Source organism: Cynocephalus volans, chromosome 11 (assembly GCF_027409185.1).
Source record: "Cynocephalus volans isolate mCynVol1 chromosome 11, mCynVol1.pri, whole genome shotgun sequence".
NCBI classification, from domain to species: domain Eukaryota; kingdom Metazoa; phylum Chordata; class Mammalia; order Dermoptera; family Cynocephalidae; genus Cynocephalus; species Cynocephalus volans.
In genome coordinates, this window is record NC_084470.1 from 103,314,182 (window position 1) to 103,320,210 (window position 6,029).

Genomic DNA, 6,029 nt, shown 5'->3' on the forward strand with positions numbered 1-6,029 from the left:
CTCACCTGTTACCTCTTCCTCTCATACAAGTGATTTTCACGGTTTTTGATTGACTGCAGCCCTCATGGTGCAATGAGGGGGAAATGCAGCACTTTTTGAAGCCATTGTTATCAATGGATGTGGCAGCAAAATTCCTCTTCGACGTGCATGTGCAGCTTTCTATCAGATAATGAAGAAAATGAGCTTTTCCCTGGTATGTTTTTTGTTTGTTTCCAATGGAGGCAGGAATCAGAAGCAGCTTAGCATCCTGGAAGCATCTGCCCTACCCCCCAACCCACCCCCCAGAACACACACACACACACACAGACACACACACACACGTACATACACATCATCATCATCATTTTGTAAGGGTCATTCCACAATGAAGGGGTTGCCATGTCAGGGTGGAGACAGCTCAGCTGCCCTCATTAGGCTAATTCACGCCGTCTTCCGTCCCCTCATCAGCAGAAAGTGAACATTTCATCTGGGAGCTAAAATTAAGTTATCACCCTTCCAGTGAGCACCACTGCTCCTGAAATAAAAATTTTACAACAGGAGGAACACTTAGCATTTGAAAACACTTCACCTGTGACCTTGAGCTTTTATCACTTGGGAGCCAAAATGAAATCTCTGAGGCAAGATTTATGAATAAATAATTAACTGTGAAAATAAAAGCAGCACTTAAAAAAAAAGTAGCTCCTTTCCATTTACAGCCATAGTTCCTTCTGCGCGGTCACTCTATCTTTTGAAGAAAAAAAAATCCAAGACATGAAGGCCTGACCTAACCCCAGGAGCCATAAGGCACTGCGACAGATTCTGCAGGGCTCGCCTCTTCCATGGGCCCTCCTGGACCCTCAGACTGTGCCAGGTCAGCCAGACACTGAGCAGCAAACACAACACTCACTGTTCCCCATCCTCCTGGGCACTGGCTTCTTCCCATCCCACTCCACTCTTCCCAACAAGGGCGTGGGGGTGTTTTTCCAGTGGCCTGCCCATCCCCACCTTCTTCCCAGATGAGGGAGTCAGAAGGGAGCAGCCCTGGCTGAGTCCTGCAGGGGAGACTCTGAGGTGCACAACCCCCACCTCGGACAGAGCAGAGCTCCCTGAGAGCAACTCACCCAATGAAACAAAAACAATGACATTGGGGAAAGTTCAGCTAACATTCCAGGCAACTTGGAAAAAAATCACAAATAGAGAGAGCTCCCTCCTCCCTTCAATGAAAACCCAGTGTTCAGAGGAGCCCAGTCCTAATCTTCCGCTTTGACAGTCTAAGGTCTCTCTAAAGAACTGTGAGTGCCTCTCCTTCCCCAAAGCTCTCACCTCCTGGTGCACTGCCCATCCCTGTTTAAGCAAAGAAAACACTCCCAGGGTGGGTGAGAGGAACCCAAACAGGCCTCCCAGTGGGTGAGAAAGCAGAGAAGCAAGGAGCCAGGGGACCCCCAGGTGCCAGCTGGAGCTCATGACCCACAAGGAAGCATAGAAAACCCTTGACCTCCTAGATCCTAAAGCTGAAAATCTAAGGATGTTATGTTTTATTTTTACAATTTCTATCATTTTTCTTTAAACTGCTCTAATCTGCTTCCCTCCTAACTCTTTCAAACATTCGCTGAAGAAACATAATAGATCAAATTATACTGAATCAGAAGAAGCCGTTCCCAGCCTCCAGCTCTCTACCAGGGTCTCCTTCATAAGGGGGACAGGGGTTAGTAACAAGCCTATGGGCTGCCTTAGAGCCCTGTTTATACAGATAAAAGTAGCAGAAACACTCTTCCCATCAAAGGAAGTAGGTGACTTGAGGGAAAGTTATCTTGTCCACCTCAATCCAGGTACCAAGCACATCTAGGCAAAGGTTAGGACAGTGAGCATGCAGGAAGAAAGAACTGACTTCACCACCACACCTTCCCTAGCCCCACATTTTTATTTTGCACTGGGCCCCACAATCTATGTGCTCTCTAAGAACACATTTCATAAATTTAAGGTACTTGGTGTAGCCCAGGAATCAACAAGACAGCCCCCATCTGTGCCATGTCAAGAGGTTATGTGAGAAATGACATCTCATGATGATAAAAACAATTACTATCCGATGGTCCTCTTGCGCGTAGCCATCCTGTCACTCAGGGGCAGACAGAGACAGATGAAGAATCTCCAGCTGGCTTAAGGAACCTCACAAAATGGTGTTAGCTTAGCTGGAGCTGAGCTGGAGCAAATTCAAAGATGAATTCTACTTCCAGATTGCATGAATAGATCAAAGCTTTTCTGTCTGCTTTTACGTGGGGGCTCCACCCCCATTCCAGATACCTGTCCCACCACCCAACTGCCCAAGAGAGCTTCAATAGCAAATAGCATTTGTATTAGCTTTCTAGGAGTATCATCGCAAAGTTCCTCAAATGGGTGGCATAGAACAACAGCATAATTGTCTCCCAGTTCTGGAGGCTAAAAGTCCGAGGTCAATGTGTCAGCAGGGTTGGCTCCTCCTGAAGGCTGGGAGGGAGTACCTGTTCCATGTTTCTCCTGGTTTCTAATGATCTGCCTGCATGCCTTGGTTTTTAAATGTAGCACCCAATCTTTACCTTCATATTCACATGATGTTCTGTCTCAGTGTGTGCCTGTGTCCAAATTTCCCCCTTTTATAAGGACACCAGTCATATTGGATTAGGGTTACATCTTCAATAATCCTATTTCAAAAATAGTTTACATTCTGAATAACTGCAGGTTATGCCTACAACATATAAATTTGGGGGCGACATCATTAATGGGACCATAACAGGTCCCATGAGTAGACCATCAGAGACCACACTTCAACAACATGACTCCGAGGAGAGGAAGCACATCAGCTGGTTAAAAATTCACACTAAGGGTGAGCAAGTTTTGGAATGAGAGAGAAAATCCTAAGGTCCTTTGCCTCTAGAATTCAGCTGAGGCACAGGAGAAAATGTTGGAAGGACAGAGAAGACAGAAAGAGTATAAATGCTCATTATAGAATATGCGAGTAAAAGAACACAGAAAAGAGTGAGAAAGTCACAGGACAGGCTTGCTAGCTCCACAGAAGGCCAGGCCCAGTCCTGAGGCTGCAGGAATAGGGACCCTTTCCAAAAAGTCACCCAGTCTGCTGTAACTTCACTGTCATTTTCTCAGTTTGGAAACTTAAACCAACACACACACACACACACACACAGACCTATTGTCAAATAACCAGTCCTCTCTAACAATCTTCCATTTGATGCAGCAAGAGCCAGTTTGTCTTCCAAAGCCAGGTTCTTCCACAAATGGGTCCTTCATCTCCAGCTCTGCCCAGGACTGAATCAGGCCTGGATATCAGAACCCTGCTAATAAAGAAGAAAAGAAGCTGAAATTGCTGCACCTTTCTGAAAAACAGCAATCAATTTAGAACTTCTTCACATATATTCCAGCATATTATAATGTACATACAAAGTGGCAGATGAGTATTTAAAATCCTATGAAAAGCCCCTGAATAAGTTATCACCAGTCAACCTCAGCACCTGTAATCTTGTTTACACTCCTGCTTTGGTAACAACCTGCTATGGTGTCAGCTAAGTGCTTGGATAGCAGAGGACAAAGTACATGCATGTTCCCATGGAAATCCATGTATTTATTAATGGCCCTAAATGTTCATCAAACTAGCAGACTTTAAAAATTCATTAACACTTCTGTTCTTTATCCATGAATTTGTTTTTTAATAAACGTGAGCTTGTAGTAAGGAGCTATTAGCATATCACAATTGCTGTTTGGAGGGATCTGGCAAAGTGATGAATTAGATTGGCTTTTACTTTTCTGAACCCATGTGAGTTGAAATCTTTGCAAGGCAAATTAACCAAGTTTTGTCCAGGGGTAGAGCATCATGGTTTTGAATGGCCCCAGCACTACAGAATAATAACTGCCATAAATAAATACTAAGTACTCTTTGAATCCTCCCAAGTTCTCTACAAAATAGGTGCTATCATTATCCCCATTATATGGTCTTAGTTCCCAGGCATATTGCATTAGGGGCCCACCCTAGCTCAATATGACCTTATCCTAACTTAACTAATTACATATTCAATGACTCCATTTCTAAATAAGCTCACATTCTGATTTACTGCAGGCTTGGAATGTGCTATGATTTGAATGCCCCTCCAAAACTCATGTTGAAATTTAACTGTCATTATAATCGTATTAAGAGGTGGGACTGTTAAAAAGTGTTTAGGTCATGAGGGCTCCACCCACATGAATGGATTAATGCAAATTATAAAAGAGCCTGAGGTTGTGAGTCCAATCTCTTGCTTTGTCTTATACATGCTCTTTTGCCCTTTCTCTCTCCTACCACAGTATGACACAGCAAGAAGGCCCTTGCCAGATACCAGCACCTGGATCTTGGACTTCCCAGCCTCCATAACTGTGAGAAATAAATGTCTCTACTTCATACATTACCCAGTCTGTGGTATTCTGTCATAGCAACATAAAACGACTGAGACAGATGACAACATATGAATCCTGGCAGGACGCAATTCAACCCAATACAGGCCCATGAGTAGACCTTCAGAGGCTATGCAGTAACTAAGAAACTACAGCTGCAGAAAAACAGCTTGACTTCTGGATTACAGAGCATGGAGCTACATGGAGGGAAAAAAGAAAGATGAGGACATTTTTTTTTTTAAAAAAAAGGAGAAATGGAACTTTTATCCACTTTTCTTTACTGATGCCAGGATAGAGGAGAAGGAAAGGAGAAAAGGCAGTAGAGTTCCACTCCTTTTCATGGTCAGCATCTTTTACCTGCTCCTGTTCTCATAGTTTCTAGTCCATTTCTTCATTTCTGAAATTACAGACTCATGAGAGATGCTGCTTTTATTCCCTGTACACATCTTCCTACTTGACAAGGACATTTTCAGTGCTGCTTTGCCTCACAAAGGGTGATGGAGATGCAAAAGGATTACTCAAAGCCCATCTCTTCTGAGCAGTGAGACACCCCAAAGGAGTTCATTTCCTGGAAACCTCAAGAGGGAGGCATTCCTCCTTTGGGAAATTAACCCTGAACTGGGGTTGTGCCTCGGTATTTATTCTCCAGGCCAGAAAGTTACAGAAAAGGAACATAGGTGGAGTAATGGTTAAGTATAGTTTAACAATAGAAGCTGGTAACATCTGTGAAACAACAAAGTGACATGCCATAATGCAATTTGCAAAAGGTTAAGTTGATCCACCAACAAGTTTGTTCTTAGCAAATACTGTGTTTTCCTACAGCAGTTTCCTCAATATTTTTACATAACAAATGCCTGCTGACCCTCCCATCCTGCTGTTGAGTTTCTGACTCTACAAGTAAAGAAAACAATTTTATCACTTCCATACGGTTATCTAGATATGCCAATACCACATATTAAAAAGTCTGTTTTTTGGGCGGCCCCCTGGCTCACTTGGGAGAGTGTGGTGCTGGTAGCACCGAGGCTATGGGTTCAGATCTTATACCGGGATGGCTGGTGCACTCGCTGGCTGAGCGTGGTGCAGACAACACTGTGCAAAGGGTCACAATCCTCTTACTGGTCAAAAAAAAAAAGCCTATATTCTTCAGCTGATTTTTACTGTATCACAGATGTCCACTGCAGCAGGGTCTGTTTCTGGATTTCTGTCCCATCCTGTGGTTGGTCTGTGTCCTTGGGCTGGTACCCTACTGACTAATGACAGGACCTGCCCTGCCCTCTCACTGTGCCCTTCATTGCTCTTCTCCTTAGGCTTTCCCTGCTTCATGCTTGATTGTTCTTCTGAATTGACTTTAGATTCAACTCAAAGACATCTCTTTAAAGATCTACAAATACTTGTTTTTCTTTCTGCACTGTAAATGTCCCCAGTTTCATCAACTTTTGGAGTGATTTCCAGGCCATTCATTCTCCCTCTCCTTTTCCATGAGTCAAGTAACCTTAAAATGTGGGACCCAGAACTGAACCCACTAGCATAGGGGTGATGATGGCATGACTGTGGCAGGATACGCTTTTTAAAGGGGTGTCACCAGAATGGGAGGCCGTGTGAGCAGCTGGAGATTGGGCAGACAGAGTCAGCAG